This window comes from Pinus tabuliformis, chromosome 3_2 (assembly GCF_031772625.1).
Source record: "Pinus tabuliformis cultivar Carrire ecotype Pingquan chromosome 3_2, CPIR1, whole genome shotgun sequence".
Classification (NCBI taxonomy): Eukaryota; Viridiplantae; Streptophyta; class Pinopsida; order Pinales; family Pinaceae; genus Pinus; species Pinus tabuliformis.
The window spans coordinates 1,087,450,847-1,087,470,250 of record NC_142302.1 but is presented as its reverse complement, the minus strand read 5'-3'; the positions used below and the strand labels follow the sequence as shown (position 1 = coordinate 1,087,470,250).

Below are 19,404 nucleotides of genomic sequence, written 5' to 3'. Positions count from 1 at the left end.
TTTTACGTTAGACTGTAACAGCGCTCATTTTCAATCATTATGGACATACACAGGGACTATTTCATTTAATGGACCTGCCATGTCCTATCGTAATCGCAATCGGCTTGATTCTAGCCTTCTGAGCTATAGGGAGCATTCCTCAACTTATCTCTGTCTCCAAAACCCCGCGCAGGCCAAATATGCAAATATACAGGAAATAAGAGCAAAAGCAGTCCAGAAGACTAAAAGGCGAACTACAGGGTATATTATACCCGCATCTAAACTGTATCGGGTCCACAGCATAATCGTAATCGGCGCTCAAGGCTTCCGGGGGTCCTTTATACCTTGAGACCATGGCATTGCCGATGGTCGACGACCGATGGCCATGTTACAATGTTTAGGCGGGTCCACATGCTTTATCGCAATCGGGGGTTGCGCTTGGCGGAGATTCGATGCGATATCGCTATCGGCGATTGCAATGGACCACTTGACATATTATAGCGCCCGCTTCCGAAGTGCCGATGCGATAATTGCTATTGGCGATAGCAAGTTGCAAGGGTCCAGGGCTTGACGTTAACATAGACCACTCATAGCGATGCGATATGGGTACCGGACCCGATATGAGTCACCGCTCCCGTGTATAAGGTTTCAAGTCCGCAATCTGCCTCCGATAGTGTATTTGCCCTAGAGCCAAGTCTTCCGCCTCCGATAGTGTGTTAAGCCTATGTATATGGGCTTTCTATTCGCCGATAGTGTTAAAGCATGCATACACGGGTTTTACGGGCCCGATAGCGTAAATGTATATATATATATATATATATATATATATATATGAGGTCTGCTCCCGATGGTGTATTCTGCTTCCATATCCTCCCGATGGCTCCCGATAGTGTATTTTCACACATACATGTGATTTCTGCTCCCGCAGTGTTATTTGTGGCATATATGGTTTCGATAGCTCCCGATCGCTGTTAACTGTATGCATATATATGTGATATGTGCTCTCATATGCTTTCTATCGGTTCCATGTGGTTCCTCCAATTATTATATATTGCTCCACTGTAATACTCCTCTGGTAGGCTCTGTTTATGCCCCTCCGGTATGGCTCTGTTTATGCTTATATATGGCATATATATATGGTTCCTCTGTAGCTCTGTTTGCTCCTGAAACCTTTGTCTGCTTCCTTTTTGGAGCCGATAGCTCTGTGTGCTGCCTCCCATGGCTTTGTTCTTCTTTGGCATATCTATGGCATATATATATGCTCTATTTTGCTCGCTCTGTTTGCTCCTGTAGCTCTGAGAACTCAGTTTTGGCATATATATATATTACATATATATGCGGCTCCTCCTGTAGCTCCTCTTGCTTATGGCTTGGCTATCCTGATGGCCTTGCTCCTGTCTCTTCATGGATCTGCTCTGCTGCCCCTTGGCTTCATATCGTCATCTAGTATCTAGAATATTGCCATATTGACATCAATGACAACCTAGGTCAACAATCTCCCCCTTTGTTATTGATGGCAATATTCTTCTTCTCTCCCCTTTTGACATCAATGGCAAAGGAGTGCTTTGTGACTCCCCCTATCAAACTACTTCTGTTCTTCATGAATGGTAGATCTTCATGGGTTTGTGACTTCCCCTGTCATAGTGCTCTTCTTCTTTTTTACTCAAGATAGAAGGATTGATGCTTTATCATCAATTAGCACATTATTCTCTCTTCATGTCTCGGAACTACTCTATCATGACTTCAACAATGCTTAAAGATGCTCTACTTTAATGCTTTCATTCAGATTGCAAATGGCCATACACCAAGTATCCAAGTCCAGGCTTTTATGCTTCAATCCATATTGCTGTCTCCATAGGCAGAATTGAGAGACATTCATAGTCTGAATGTAGAGAAAAATGCCACTGAGATTGTCTTTCTTGCCATCTTTCTTCAGATCTGAGTTGATTTGTGTCTCTGTGCTTCTCTTTAGATCACGGCCATCCAGTGTTCAACATCATTTCATTTGGGTGAAATGGTGAGAGGTTGTGCCTTACTGTTGCTATGTTTTCTCTTTAGATCACTGCCATCCAGTGTTCAACATCATTTCATTTGGGTGAAATGGTGAGAGGTTGTGCCTTACTGTTGCTATGTTTTCTCAGTGAGGTTGTGCCTTTTGCCATGTTATTTCCCTAGCAGATTCAGATATCTAGTCTATGCTTGTCTTCTAAATCCAATTACTGATTTGCATCTTCATGCAATGCTTCAGTTTTGTTATATGCTACCAACTTCTCTTATTTCAATCTTCATTCCAGATGTATCTGTCTGTTTGAAGATTGCCTCTATTAGTGTTCAAAATTTATCTGTTCTCTCATTAAATCCCTGAGTTAAGACATAAACTTCTGTGATAACAACACCATAGTTGTTTGCCCTATTTTCTCTAGCATTAGATGACTTTCTCTGTTGCTTTAAATAATACTTAGTGATTAAGTGGAAAGCATATTTAACAATAGTCCAAAGAATGGTTACAGGATCATATTCTTCAATGGAGTACCCCTGAGAAATGATCTTTATCAAAGAATGACTGTTAATATAGTTCAACAAGGATTTCATAAGGACCCTTTCACTAATAGCTTCAGCAATAATGATCAAGAATTACAGGCTCCCCCTAACTGTATGCATCATCTCCTTTTGGTAGAGTCTTCTCATAGAATGCTTAGATTGTCAAAATTCAGGCCAATGGCATATGCTGTTGGCTGGAGAGCTCAAGGGACTTTCGGATTGTATTTCCTTCCTTCTCCATACTTGTGTAACTTTCTTCTTTTGCATGGTTCTAGCTTGTGTAAGAGCCCAAGTTAAGTTACAATCACGTGCCATATGACCAATGTTGTGACACTTGAAGCATTCCACATTGTTAATGAATAAGAATTCATGATTTCTTCCTGCAAAATTGTTTCTTGGAGATTGTTGGGGACTATAATAGCTATCTCTATGATATGCTTTACAGTGTTTTGCCATGTGACCAAAATTTGTACAGGGATAACAATAGCCAAAAAAAAACTTTGGTACCTTGGAGATGAAGGTTTCCTTGATGTTTTGTATTTCTGAAGCCTTTCTGCCTTGAGATCCTTTGATGATAACCATTGCTTCTCGCCTCTTTGACATCATCTACATTTCTTCTTGGAGCTGGTTTTCTTCTTGAAGCAGGATTTCTTCTATTGTACCCTTGATTTTTCTCCTTGCCTTTGTTGGAGCTAGGAGCATCACCATTTCTTTCTGGCTTCTTCACATCTCTTTTGGTTGAAGCATTTTCATTCTTGTTTGAGGATTCACCTGCATATCCGAGGCTCGATTTATCAGATGGACATCTGTGATAGCTGAGCATGTCATCCAAGGCTTGAGAGCTCTTCATGATTTTGTTCATCCCTTCAACCTTTGTTCTGAGGAAGACAATCTCTTCTTCCAATATTTCACACTTACTATTCTTCTTAGCAAGTTGTTCCTCAGTTTCTTCCTTGATATGAGTAGCTTCATCTGCTTCTAGTTTAAGGGAGATGATATCTGACTTCATTTTGAAGATTTCTTCATCCTTTGCTTTCAGTTGACAGATCATGGTGTTTCTTTCCTTTCCTGCTTCATCAACCTGTCCTTCTATGAATTCCAATGCTTCCATGGTCTTTTCAGCTCCTTGTGCTTGTTTTCTTGCTTCTTGTAATTGAGACTTGAGAGAGGAGACGTCTACCTTGTATTGACCAATCTCTTCTTCAAGTTTGTTCAAGCTCTTGTGCGTTTGTTCAAGTTGACTTGACAAGGTATGTTCTTGCTTCTTTGCTTTATTCAATTGATTTGTCATGGATATGACCTCTACTTGATGCTTTCTTTTGCTTTGATCAAATTCCTTCTTAAGCTTGGCAAGCTCTTCATCCCTTTCTTGTACTTGAAACTTGATGAGGTCAATTTTCTTTCTTGTTTGATCTTGGTCACAAACTGGAGCTATCTTCTTAAGTGCCTCATTTTCCTTTTTCAAATTGTTAATCTCTTCCATGGCAATCATAAGTTGAGCGAGGAGTTCTTCTACAAAGTCTTTTTCATTCTCTTCATGTTCTAGGTCTGCTTTAGCCTTGATATCATCATTCTCATTTTCAGCTTCTATGATGGGTTCAAGATCTCCTTCTTGAATTCCATCATCTTCTTGACTGATGGTCATGGTCAATGCTCCTTTTGAGTGAAGGTCATGAAGTTTGTCCCATATATCTTTCGCCGATGAACATTTTCCTAGATTGTTCTTTATAGAATCAGGTGGCCCATTCAAGATTGCCTTCATTCCTTTTGCATTGTACTTCTTGGATTCTTCATCCATCCTGCTATCAACAATCACTGATTTCCAGATTTCAATGCCTTGAGTCTGTAGGAAATTCCTCATTCTTGCTTCCCATATATTAAAGTTCCCATTGAGCCTTGGAGCCTCCTCAAATTGATGGTCTTCTATTTTAGCAATAGAGAAAGACACATCCTTAGGAGGATTGGAGGCTTTTTTCCTTGAAATCACCATTTGTGTTCTAAAGATCAAACTTCAAGCTGTTAGACTTTGAATGATGGTACTGGCTCTGATACCAATTGTTGGAAATACTGAGAGGGGGGTGAATCTGTATTTCTTTTTCCGACTATTGTTCTACTAGTTAAACAATATATATTCAGAACACAGGATGAACAACAAGAATAAATGCTTTTATTAATATAAACTGTGCAGTAAAATAGATACAATATATAGATGGTTGCAATTAGTTTCCAAGCACCAACTTGGACTTTTGTGAGGCTCCAACTTCCAGAGCTCCAACTTTATTTTGCCAAGGCACTAGTCTTGGACTTAGGAGCACCAACTCCCAAGGACTTCAATCCTTCCAATCTCTGGGGCACCAATCCCAAAGATTCCAATTCCTCTTACTTCTGAGGTGTCAACCTCAAGGACTCCTATCCTACTTACTTCTGAGGCAGTAGCCCCCAAGGACTCCAATCCTTCTTGCTTCTAAGGCAGTAACCCCCAAGGACTCCAATCCTTCTTGCTTCTGAGGCACTAGCCCCAAGGACTCCAATCCTTCTTACTCCTGAGGCACCAGCCCCAAGGGTTCCGACCCAATTTTGTCAAAGCACATTTGATAGTGATATTCTGGTCTCAGAACTCTTCATTATTGAGTTCTGTCTGTTTACAGCTCCATTGTAGTCTCCATGCTACAACATCAATGCAACCAAGCTCTACACAAGAACCACTTCTTTATTTCAAGCCTTTGTTCTACCAGTAAGAGGAAATGCTGTAGGTGTGGCTGCTTCTCACTGTTCTCTGCTATTGCAATCTTACTTCCCAGAAATACATTCACATATGCTTTAATACCAGTGCTGGCTACTGCGCCTTTCAAATGATGTCAGATAAAACTTTACTTGTTGCATAACAGAATTGTTCTTCAAAGTGCATTTTATACCTGATTAATACATTGCTGGTCCTTCGTCGTCCTTCTGTCCTGCTGGACCTTCAGCTTCCCTCTGTTCAACTGGACTTGCTGTTGCCCCTGTTTCTTCCAGTTTTTCAACAACGTTTAACAGCCTTCAACAACACTCACCAGCGTTCACCAGCAACAACATTCAACCACACAACTTCTCTATTTTTTTTCTTTTTGTATATACATTCCCATGGCTCTGTCTCCGGTTTCCTCTCTTCGCTGGCCCTTTGGCTTCCTCCTCGGTCTTTGTGGTTTTCTCTGTCTCTTCGTGCTCCCCAGCACTCCTGTGACACATAACTTCTTAAGCGAGATCCACAAATGCACAAAGAAATCATGTTTTACGTTAGACTGTAACAGTGCTCATTTTCAATCATTATGGACATACACAGAGACTGTTTCGTTTAACGGAACTGCCACGCCCTATCACAATCTCAATCGGCTTGATTCTAGCCTTCTGAGCTATCGGGATCATTCCTCAATGTATCTCTGTCTCCAAAACCCTGCGCAGGCCAAATATGCAAATATACAGGAAATAAGAGCAAAAACATTCCAAAAGACTAAAAGGCGGACTTCAGGGTATATTATACCTGCATCTAAACTGTATCGGGTCCACAGCATAATCACAATCGACGCTTAAGGCTTCTGGGGATCCTTTATACGTTGAGACCATGGCATTGTCGATGGCCGACAACCAACGGCCATGTTACAATGTTTAGGCGGGTCCACATGCTTTATCGCAATTGGGGGTTGCCCTTGGCGGAGATCTGATGCGATATCGCTAACGGCGATTGCAATGGACTGCTTGACATATTGTAGCCCCCGCTTTTGAAGTGCCGATGCGATAATCGCTATCGGCGATCACAAGTCGCAAGGGTTCAGGGCTTGACGTTAACATAGACCACTCATAGCAATGCGATATGAGGTATCGGACCTGATATGACTCATCGCTCTCGTGTATAAGGTTTCAAGTCCGCAATCTGCCTTCGATAGTGTATTTGCCCTAGAGCCAAGTATTCCCCCTCGGATAGTGTGTTAACTTGTTAAGCCTATGTATATGGGCTTTCTATCCGCCGATAGTGTTAAAGCATGCGTACACCGGTTTTACGGGCTCGATAGTGTAAATGTGTATATATATATATATATCTGAGTTCTGCTCCCGATGGTGTATTCCGCTTACATATCCTCCCGATGGCTCCTGATAGTGTATTTTCACACATACATGTGATTTCTGCTCCCGTAGTGTTATCTGTGGCATATATGGCTTTGATAGCTCTCGATAGCTGTTAAATGCATGCATATATATGTGATATGTGATATGTGCTCTCATATGCTTTCTATCGGTTCCATGTGGCTCCTCCAAATATTATATACTGCTCCGCTGTAATACTCCTCTGGTAGGCTTTGTTTATGCTCCTCCGGTATGGCTCTGTTTACGCTTATATATGGCATATATATATGGTTCCTCTATAGCTCCGATAGCTCTGTTTGCTCCCGAAACCTCTGTCTGCTTCCTCTGTGGATCCGATAGCTCTGTGTGCTGCCTCCCAGGGCTCTGTTCTTCTTTGGCATATATATGGCATATATATATGCTCTATTATGCTCCCTCTGTTTGCTCTTGTAGCTCTGAGAACTCAGTTTTGGCATATATATATTACATATATATGCGGCTCCTATTGTAGCTCCTCTTGCTTATGGCTTGGCTATCTTGATGGCCTTGCTCCTCTCTCTTCATGGATTTGCTTTGCTGCCCCTTGGCTTCATATTGTCATCTAGTTTCTAGAATATTGCCATATTGACATCAATGACAACCTAGGTCAACATCTCTACAATTGAATCAAGGTAATACAATTCATTTGCAAGAAGCCCTATATGCACCTGATCTAAAAATGAACCTGGTGTCCCTTTCAGCAATGGAAGACAAAGGCTATAAGGTGGCCTTCATCGATGGCAAGGTACATGTATGGAAAAAGGATTTCAAAGATGCTTTCTTTCTTGGGTTTAGGGTTGACTCTTTATATCATGTCGGAGGAAGTCCGTTAGGTGTCATGACTTGTGACACATCTCTTCAGTTCGAACTATGGCATCAGAGGTTTGCCCACCTTCATTATAAATCTCTACAAGATGTGAGACAAATGGTGACCGGGATGCCCGAGTTCAAATTAGAGCAAGAAGGTGTATGTCCTGGATGTATTGAAGGAAAGTTCAAAAGGGGACCATTCCCCTCAAGCCATAGCAATACCTCCGATATATTGCAGTTGGTTCACTCAGACATATTTGGTATGATTCTTGTGAATTCCTTGGGAGGATATTTATATTACCTCACCTTTATTGATGATTATTCTTACAAGACTTGGATATACTTCTTGAAAAAGAAGGATGAAGTGTTCTCCTCGTTTCGTCACTTCAAAGCCTTGATTGAGAATCAAATCGAAAAGAAGGTCAAAATCTTAAGGACTGAGTATGAATCCAATGAGTTCCATGACTTTTGCAAAGAGGCTGGTATTAAGAGGGAGACTACAACACCATATACTCTTGAGCAAAGTGGTGTGGCGGAAAGGAAGAATCGTACGATTGTGGAAGTTTTCCATGCTATGCTCCATGATCAAAGGGTTCCGAAGTTTCTATGGGCCGAAGCTGCGAATACCGCCGTATATGTGCAAAACTGATGCCCTCATCAAGCATTGGGTTCCAAGACTCCCGAAGAAATGTTCACTGGTAAGAAACCTGACGTATCTCATTTTAGAATTTTTGGAAGTCTTGTATATTTTCATGTGCTGAAAGAGAAAATGAATAAATTGGGTGCATCCGGAAAGAAAGGAATCTTCGTGGGCTATAGCAAAAATACTAAGGGCTATAGAATCTATGTGGTTGATCAAAGGGATGTCGAGATTAGCCATGATGTCACCTTTGACGAAGATATGGCTCTTAACAAAGTTGACAATCTTCCTATACTGAGGAAATTTGGAGACGCTGTGACCAGGAAACCAGAGGAAAATGAAGATGAGATGATACCCGATGTAGAAGAACCGATGGATCCTATTGATCCCCCTCCGCAAGAACCTTCCTCTTCTAGGAAGAGGCCTTCATGGCTTAGGGGGACACTTGATGATGCCAAAGGACACATTGTACCCAAAGGGACTTTCCGTGAAAGTAAGAAGCCGACCAGGTATCAGGGATACCTGACCATCATTAGCACGATCATTCAAAATGAGCCTTCGTCGTTCGTAGAAGCTGTTGACCATCAAGTATGGAAGGATGCTATGACTGAGGAATATGAGTCCATCATGAAGAACAATGTCTGGGATGTGGTCCCTAGAACCTAGGACAAAGCAGTTGTCTCTTCAAAATGGCTTTACAAGATAAAGCATGGAGTTGATGGAAGTGCTGAAAAGTACAAGGCTCGTTTTGTCGCTTGTGGCTTCTCTCAGAAGGAAGGTATAGACTATGACAAGATATTTGCACCTGTTGCTCGATATACCACCATCCGCTCGATCATAGCCCTTGCTGCTTTGCAAGGATGGAACCTACATCAGATGGATGTCAAGACCGTGTTCTTGCATGGTTCGATCAAAGAGGAAGTCTATGTGGAACAACCCAAAGGATTTGAGATTCATGATTGGGAATCTCACGTGTGTAGGTTGAGGAAAGCCCTCTATGGGTTGAAGCAAGCACCCGAGCGTGGTATGAGAGGATCGATAGCTACTTGATGAAGTTGGGATTCTCTAGGAGTGAAGCCGACCCTAACCTTTACTTTAAGGTTGAAGATGACGAACCTCTCATACTGGTGCTGTACGTTGACGACCTCTTTCTGATAGGTGTAGACCCTCTCATTCACAAATGTAAGAGGGAGTTGACTTCTGAGTTTGAGATGAAGGACTTGGGACTGATGTACTATTTCCTAGGACTAGAAGTCTGGCAGAAGCCAAGGGAAATCTTCCTTTCTCAAGGAAAATATGTGGTGAACATATTGGAGAGATTCGGTATGGTGGATTGCAAGCCCGTGACTACCCCGATGGAGCTTGACTTCAAGAAGTTAAGCGGTAGTGCTGCCGGACTTGTTCTACAAAATGCTATCAAGTATCGTCAACTCATCGGAGCATTGATGTTCTTGGTGAACTCCCATCCGGACATATGTTTTGCAGTCAACACGTTGAGTCAACATATGGTTGAGCCTCACCACACACATTGGATTGGTGCCAAGAATCTGTTGAGATACCTTCGTGGCACAATCATTCATGGGTTGAGATACGCTGTCGGAGATGTGAGACTACATGGATATACCGATGCTGATTGGGTAGGGAGTGTGGTGAACCGAAAGAGCACTTTCGGGTGCTATTTCTCTTTGGGATCTGCCTTGATATCCTGGATGAGCAGGAAGCAGAAGTCGGCAGCTTTGAGCACCGCTGAGGCAGAGTACATTGCTACGAGTATGGCCTCTTGTGAGGCGGTCTGGTTGTGGAAGCTCTTAAATGAGCTGTTTGGATTTACATTGGATACTACTGTGATCCTGTGTGACAACCAGAGAGGGATTCGTTTATCAGATAATCCCGTATTTCATGATTGCTCCAAGCATATTGATATCAGGTACCACTATATTTGGGATATGGTGCAGTGGGGAGCAAGAAGGCTCCAACATATCAATATAGATGAGCAGGTCGCCGACATACTGACAAAGCCCCTAGGAAAGGTCAAATTCTTGATTTTCTGAGAACGACTTGGTGTCGTTGAGAGACCCTCTCATGACGGTCGTGTATGATGCATACATTGAGCTCTGGGAGCTCCGGGGGGCTTGGGGTACTTCTTAGAGCGTCATGCGACCATAGGGCGACTCGCCCTCCCCTAGTGGTGCTCTATGTACAGGGTAAAAGGTTCAACCTTCCCCTGTGATACCCCATGGCGACTTAGGGATAGGATGATTAGTTCTCCTGTCGAGGCATCCTACCCATGCAGTCTGGGACTCATGGCAAGTACCTCTCATCTGATCAATGAGCAGGGAAATGGGGTTAGGGACCATAGTAGTACTATCGATAGACGCATCGTTGTATCTATCATACTCCCTATGCTAGGATGACCTCCATTGATCTGGGATCAATGAAATTGATCTGGGATCAGTGAGAGTGGTATAACACACACTTTGGGACTGACTTCGGGTCAGTAAGGATGGTATGATACATCCTTGATCATTTCTTCTTCTTCATTGATCAGCAGAGCAGAGTAGAGTAAAGCAGTGCAAGGTAGTGCATTTGATGGTAGAGATAGTACCGACGGTCAGACGGATTAGCAGATGGAGTTTTCCCTAGTTGAGAGGGAGTGTTAAAATTGGCAACTAGGGGCAAACTCCACGTGGATCATCTTATTTATGGCAACTGATATTTTTCCTTGATTCCTCTCGTCGAGAGGTGTAGGATTGATCTAATGATCATCCGATTTCGACATGTATTTATGGAGATATGAATTTATTTTTATATACTTGACAATTTGTCAAGGTCGGCTAGCAAGATAAAGTGTGTGGCACACCCCCAGCTTTACCTCAACGTTGCATATAAAGCAAGGAGACATTGTGCCTCATTTCATCATCATCTCAACACTCATCTTCTCTCTCCTCATCTCATTGGGCCAGCGAAGGAGCAGCTTCTCTCACACGTGCAAGTGAAGGATGCATTTTCTATTTAGGGCAACGTTGACTTTTTGGGCAGTGTTGACTTTTCTAGGGCTACGTTGACCAAGTGTTGGGCTACTAAATGTTGCGTTGACGAAAGTGTTGACCAACGTTGACTGGTTAGGGCTGACCGCAGACTACTGATCTTTGACTGCTGACCAAGGGCTGTTTTGGGCTGTCGAAGTTTGCTGTTGAAGACCAAGTTCTTCAAGGTTGACTAGAGGTCAATCCGGGGCTATTTCACTAGATTTGACTTTGCTGATTTAGGGTTTGTTGGTGCTGTCATAAAATTACAGATTTCTGAATTTGTACTATTTCTCTCTGCTGAACTATTGAAGATTAAAGAATAATTGATCAAAGGGTTTCCCCGCATTGGGGTTTGTCCCTGGCTAGCTGCCACATCTTGTGTCTCTTGTCTTGGCTTGTTTTATGTTGATCTATTAATGTTATATCAGCATTTTACTTTATGTTTATGTGATTGCTAAACTGTGCTAATAAGAAGAAATCGAAGTAAACTGCACTAAGCATAGAACATACCATAAATTAACATAATTTAGCAGTCATCCAAGTAGCGTCTGCTATTGAGTGGTTCTTGCACTTTACTAGGCACTTGTAATATTCTTTGTCCCTTGTCTTCTTGATTAATATTGTCCAAAATCCTCTTTGGCTGTAAAGGCTCTACGGCTAGCAATTGTTTCTTCCACTGAAACTGTTACTTTTCACTGTCATCTGTTGGTTGAGCTGTCTCATTTGGTTCATATCTATACAGGTCTGCCACATTAAAAATGGGAGAGATGCCAATCCTTGGTGGCAACTCTATCTTGTCATTATTTGAGAATTTCCTGAGGATTCTGCAAGGTCGAATTTTCTTTAGTTTAGCTTATTATATTCTCCTGTAGGAAGTCGTTTGTTCCTCAATTGTGTTAGGGCTTGTTATCACTCCAGGAAACTCTCCTAGGTTGCAGCTCAGAGATGCTTGGTAACATATAATCTTCAATATTGTTCTTTGAACTATTGGAATGGATGATGGTTTGGATCAAGTCAGATAACCATTTCAGCGCTATTCTCACTCAAGATATGCATGAACACTCTCAACAATACAAGGCTTTAGACCACTAATGCTCAATAATTTATAGATTCAATGGATAGATGGAGAACACTGACTGTACCAGCAGATTGCATACATAAACACATATGAATGGCCAGCTACAGGAAGTAAATGAGACTTGCAAATCTAATTTATCAATGCAAAGATAAGATGACAATTATCTGGCATTAGACACAACAGAAAACATGAATAACCTATTCAAGTGCAAGCATAGAACAACAAAGAAAATGGACATTGAACATATAATAGCAAAAGAAGCTTATATTGCTAGAATGAAGATGAGAAGCTTGAAGGAACAGAGTAGCAACAATCTCCAGAAGTTGAATCTGTATTACATCTTACTTTCAGCTATTTATAGCTCTTTACAATGCTCCTGAGCTCTCAGAAGCTCTAAGTGTCTTAATGTTAAAATTGGCAACCAGGGCAAAACTTCATGTGGGTCATCTTATTCATGGCTGATAATATTTTTATTAGATTCCTCTCGTCGAGAGGTGTAGGATTGATATAAAGATCATCCGATTCTAATAAGTATTCATGGAGATATGAATTTATTTTGATTATGGAATTATTATCAAGCCGACCTACAACTCATGTAGGCTCAGAAGCCCAACAATCACATCTATTCACCCACCAACGTTGTGTATAAATATAAGAGAACTTTTCCTCATTTGGACTCACTCATCTCATCACATCTCTCTCTCTCTACTGCGCAGATATGAGTCTCTTCTCTGCGCTGAAATGGGTCTCTCTCTCTCACACATGTGAAGCCGGAAGCTGTTGAATTTGAAGCTGCAACTGCAGAAGTAAAGATTGACTTGCGTGGCCTAGAAGATCTCCTCTTTGGAACTGCGCTGTAGGTTCATCTGAACCTCCTTTGAAAGCCACAACTTTTGGTGGTGGAATGAAGTCAATCCGACGAACAGTTTGCAAGATATCGACTGCCCTAGTTTGAAGCCGGAAACTGCTGAAACTGAAGCTGCAACTGCAGAAGTAAAGATTGACTTGCGTGGCCTAGAAGATCTCCTCATCTGAACTGTGCTGTAGGTTCATCTGAACCTCCTCTGGAAGCCGAAACTTTTGGTGGTGGAATGAAGTCAATCCAACTGTCGGTTTGTGAGATATGGTCTGCCCTAGTTTGATAATGAAGCCGCTAATGCTGATGCTACTGATCTAGGGTTTGCTACTGCTGATATGAATCAGATTTATTGTACTATTTCTCTCTGCTAAATTATTGAAGATAAAAGAAGATTTGATCAAAGGGTTTCCCCACACATTGTGGGGTTTGTCCCTGGCTAGCCGCCACATCTTGTTTCTCTTGTCTTGGCTTGTTTTCTGTCGATCGTTTAATGTTCTATCTGCACTTTACTTTATGTACATGTGATTGCTAATCGGTGGAATATAATAAGAAAAAGAAGTAAACTGTTATAAGCATAGAACATACCATAACTTAACATGGTATCAGAGCTGAGGTGAAGACAAAGCCTAAGCAAGAGCAAGAGCAATCATTGAAGAGAAGATTGGCAAGGCTATCCTAAAAGAACTATGGAGTCCTCAACACTCTTTCCTGCCGAAGACAAGCTCCGTGAGAAAGCTGACTATCACGGATGGAAGATGTCTATCGATCTAACCCTTGAAGATCAAGGAGTGCTGGACCATGTAAGAGGCAATATTGTTGAGCCTTCATCAAATGCATCTGCTGCTACCTGGAACAAATGGAAAAATGGAGAAGTCAAAACAAAGAAGATCATCCGGGATTCTATCGACAAGCACTTGGTGGCCTACATCTCTGATCTAGACACCTCCAAAGAAATCTACGAAAGACTGGTGAGTTTATTTAAAGTTAATGATGCAAATCAAGTTTTGTTTCTTAGAAATAAGTTGAGGGAAATCAAGAAGGGTAAAGATGGAAGTATGCAAGCATACTTCTTAAGAATCACCGAGATCAAGAACGATCTCCTATCTATTGGGGAAACCATTACTAACATAGAAATGGCACTCTCAACTCTCGGAGGATTACTATCTGAATGGAATGTGTTCAGGACTACTCTTCTGAACAATAATGTAATTCCTAGTTTCGAGGAATTAATGGCTAGATGCATTCAAGAACAAACAAGGGTAGAAGAGCAGGAAATGCCCTTGCCTAAAGGTCCTCCTGCTGTTTTTTCTTCTCATGCAAAGAAATAAATAATTCGGGACTAAATCAAAAGGAAAGGCTGGACCTAAGGCTAAAAGAAAATGACGATGTTACATTTGCGATAAAGCAAGTCACTATGTATGAGGTCATGAGCATCATGGTAAATGAGATCATGGACATAAAGGGCAACATGAGATCATGGACATATAGGATAGCATGATGATGATGCACACTAGTTTGAGCAGCATTATGATGGATAAAATCATGGACATGGGCAGCATGATGATAATCATGATTAGAGAAGCATGGTACAGTATGCAGTGGTGCAACTCGAAATCCCTCTGATGGCAATCAAAGGAATGACAAATTCAACAGCAAAGGTAAGAGGAGAGCTGGGAATCAAGGAAGAGGACAAACATTCAAGAAGGCTAGAAATTATAGGATGTATGAAATGCACCTAACCTCAAAAAGAACCTAGTGTCCATCTCGGCAACGGAAGACAAAGGCTACAAGGTAACCTTCAGCGATGGCAAGGTACGTATATGGAAAAATAATGTTAAATATGCCTTTACACTTGGGTTTAGTTTTGATTCATTATATCAGGTCGATGGAAGTCTACTAGGTGTCATGTCTTATGACACATCTCTTCAGTCTGAACTTTGGCATCGGAGGTTTACCCACCTTCATTACAAAGCTCTACCCGATGTAAGACAGATGGTAACAGGGATGTCCGAATTCCAAGTAGAGAAAGAAGGTGTATGTCCGGGATGTGCCAAAGGAAAGCTCAAAAGGGGACCATTCCCCTCAAGCCAAAGCAAGACCTCCGATATATTACAATTGGTTTACTCAGGCATACCTGAGGTTGGCATTAAGAGGGAGACTACTACACCACATACTCCTGAGCAGAATGGTATGGTGGGAAGGAAGAACCACACGATGATGGAAGCTGTCCGGGCCATGCTACATGATCAAAGTCTTCCTAAGTTTCTATGGGCTGAAGCTGCAAACACTGCCGTAGATGTACAAAATCGATGCCCTCATCAAGCATTGGGTTCCAAGACTCCTGAAGAAAAATTCACCGGTAAGAAACCTGATGTTTCTCATTTTAAAATTTTTGGAAGCCCTGTATACTTTCATGTGCCGAAAGAGAAAAAAATAAATTGGGAGCATCTGGAAAGAAGGGAATTTTCATGGGCTATGGTGAAAATACTAAAGGCTATAGAATCTATGTAGCCGGTCAAAGGGAAGTCATAATTAGTCATGATGTCACTTTTGACGAAGATATGGTTCTCATCAAGGTGATCAATCTTCCGACTTTGAGGAGCACTCAAGAAGCCGACACTAGGGAATCGAAAGAAAAGGATGATGAATCAATTCCTGATGTAGAAGAACCCATGGATCTGATTGATCCTCCTCCATACGAGCCTTCCTCTTCTAGGAAGAGGCCTTCATGGTTTAAGGGGTTACTTGATGATGCTGAAGGACATGCTGCACCCCGAGGAACCTTTCGTGAAAGTAAGAAACCTATAGGTATCAAGGATACCTGACCATCATGAGCACGATCATACAAAATGAGCCTTCGTCATTCTCAGATGCCGTCAAGCATCAAGTATGGAAGGATGCTATGATCGAAGAATATGAGTCTATCATAAAGAATGATGTTTGGGAAGTAGTTCCCAGACCCCAGGACAAGACTGTTGTTACTTCCAAATGGCTTTACAAGATAAAGCATGCAGCAGATGGAAGCACGGAAAAGTATAAGGCTCGTTTTGTTGCTCGAGATTTCTCCCAAAAGGAAGGTATAGACTATGATGAGATATTTGCACCTGTTGCCAGATATACGACCATCCGCTCGATCATAGCCCTTGCCGCTTCACAAGGATGGAACCTACATCAGATGGATGTCAAGACTGCGTTCTTGCATGGCTCGATCAAAGAAGAGGTCTACATGGAGCAACTCGAAGGATTTGAGATTTATGATCGAAAATCTCATGTATGCAGGTTGAAGAAAGCTCTCTATGGGCTGAAGCAAGCTCCCCGAGCATGGTATGAGAGGATCGATAGCTACTTGATGAAGCTGGGATTCACTAGGAGTGAAGCCGATCCTAACCTTTACTTTAAGGTTGAAGATGACAAGCCTCTCATACTGGTGTTGTATGTGGATGACCTCTTTCTAACAGGTGCAAACCCTCTCATTCACAAATGTAAGAGGGAGCTGGCCTCTGAATTTGAAATGAAGGACCTAGGACTGATGCACTACTTCCTAGGACTTGAAGTGTGGCAAAAGCCAGGAGAAATTTTCCTATCTCAAGGAAAATATGTGGTAAATATATTGGAAAGATTCGGTATGACGGATTGCAAGCCTGTGACTACCTCGAGGATCTTAACTTTTAGAAGTTATATGGTAGTGATGTCGGACCAGACTTGGGAAATGCCTCTGAGTTTCAAAAACTCATTCGCATTGATGTTCTTGGTGAACCTTCGTCTGAACATATGTTTTGCAGTTAGCATTGTGAGCTCATATTTGGTTGAGCCTCATTGGATTGATGCCAGGAATCTTCTGAGATGTCTTCAGGACACAATCTCTCATGGATTAAGATACACTGTCGGAGATGTGAGACTACTTGGATATACTGATGTTGATTGGGCAGGCAGTGTGGTGGACCGTAAGAGCACTTCCCGGTACTGTTTCACCTTGGGATCTGCTTCGATATCCTGGATGAGCAGAAAGCAAAAGTCGGTGGCTTTGAGCACCGCCAAAGCAAGATATATTGTTGCTAGAATAACCTCGTGTGAGGTAGTCTGGTTGCGAAAGCTCTTCAGTGAGCTGTTTGGATTTACATTGGATACCACTGTGATTCTCTGTAACAACCAGAGATGGGATTCGATTATTGAGGAATCCCATATTTCGCTCCAACAGATAGACATCATCTGGGATATGGTAAGTCGATGAGCAAGGAAGCTCCATCACATTAAGATGATGTACAGGTGGATACACCTTGTCAAAGCCCCGAGGAAAGATCTAATCTGTGATTTTCCCAAACGACTTGGAGTCGGCAAGAAACCCTTGTACAAGGGTCCTGCATGTTGCATACATTGAGCTCTGGGAGCTCTGAGGGCTTGCGGTTCCTACTGGAGCAACATATGACCACAGGGTGACTCACCCTCCCCTGGTGGTGCACACTGGAACAAGATGATTCGCTCTCTTGTGGGACAAGATGATTCGCTCTCTTGTGGAACAGGTTGATTCGCTCTCCTGTGTAGTAGGATGATTAGTTCTCCTGTGAGACCTGGATTGATGTGTTCTCCATGGCAATTGTAGCAGGATTGATGTGTTCTCCTGTGAGGCCTGGATTGATGTGTTCTCCATGGCAATTGTAGCAAGATTGATGTGTTCTCCTGTGAGGACATGATTGATTAGTTCTCCTGTCGAGGCATCCTACCCATGCAGTCTGGGACTCATGGGAAGTACCTCTCATCTGATCAATGAGCAGGGAAATGAAGTTAGGGACCATAGTAGTACCGATGGACGCATCGTTGTAACTACCGTACTCCCTACGTTAGGATGACCTCCATTGATCTGGGATCAATGATACTGGTCTGGGACCAGTGGTAGGAGTTGTACCATACTATGACGCTGACTTCGGGTCGGTTGAGACTGGTCTAGGATCAGTGGTACATACTCTGAGACTGACTTTGAGTCAGTGGAGGATGATATTGGTTTGGGACCATTGGAGTTGTACTCACTATGACGCTGACTTTGGGTTGGTTGAGACTGGTCTGGGACCAGTGGTACATACTCTGAGACTGACTTTGAGTCAGTATGATACATCCTCGATCATTTCTTCTCTTCATAATTCAGACAAAAGCAGAGTAGAACAGAACAATGCAAGAGCAGAGCAGAACAGAACAAAACAGTACAGATCAATGCAGGGCAGAACAAGACAAAGCAAAACAAGCAGAATAGAGCAGAGCAGGGCAAGGGTCAGGCTGTACAGGGCAGTGCATTTGATGGATGAACAGTAACGACCGATAGACAGATTGCAGATGAAGTTCTCCATGGTTGAGAGGGAGTGTTAAAATTGGCAACCAGGGCAAAACTTCATGTGGGTCATCTTATTCATGGCTGATAATATTTTTATTAGATTCCTCTCGTCGAGAGGTGTAAGATTGATATAACGATCATCCGATTCCGATAAGTATTCATGGAGATATGAATTTATTTTGATTATGGAATTATTATCAAGCTGGCCTACAACTCATGTAGGCTCAGAAGCCCAACAGTCGCATCTATTCACCCACCAACGTTGTGTATAAATATAAGAGGACTTTTCCTCATTTGGACTCACTCATCTCATCACATCTCTCTCTCTCTACTGCGCAGATATGAGTCTCTTCTCTGCGCTGAAATGGGTCTCTCTCTCTCACACATGTGAAGCCGGAAGCTGTTGAATTTGAAGCTGCAACTGTAGAAGTAAAGATTGACTTGCGTGGCCTAGAAATATCCTCTTTGGAACTGCGTTGTAGGTTCATCTGAACCTCCTTTGAAAGCCGCAACTTTTGGTGGTGGAATGAAGTCAATCCGACGAACGGTTTGCAAGATATCGACTGCCCTAGTTTGAAGCCGAAAACTGCTGAAACTGAAGCTGCAACTGCAGAAGTAAAGATTGACTTGCGTGGCCTAGAAGATCTCCTCATATGAACTGCGCTGTAGGTTCATTTGAACCTCCTCTGGAAGCCGAAACTTTTGGTGGTGGAATGAAGTCAATCTGACTGTCGGTTTGTGAGATATGGTCTGCCCTAGTTTGATAATGAAGCCGCTAATGCTGATGCTACTGATCTAGGGTTTGCTACTGTTGATATGAATCAGATTTATTGTACTATTTCTCTCTGCTGAATTATTGAAGATAAAAGAAGATTTGATCAAAGGGTTTCCCCACACATTGTGGGGTTTGTCCCTGGCTAGCCGCCACATCTTGTGTCTCTTGTCTTGGCTTGTTTTCTGTCGATCGTTTAATGTTCTATCTGCACTTTACTTTATGTACATGTG

General features: G+C 42.2%; 1 protein-coding gene across 1 annotated transcript in view; it reads left to right on the top strand.

Annotated features, from left to right (window-relative positions):
• The window catches only part of LOC149184459 (protein RETARDED ROOT GROWTH, mitochondrial-like), a 212,249-nt gene that overhangs the window by 29,188 nt on the left and 163,657 nt on the right, over positions 1 to 19,404 (top strand). The gene's annotated exons all lie outside the window — the stretch shown is intronic.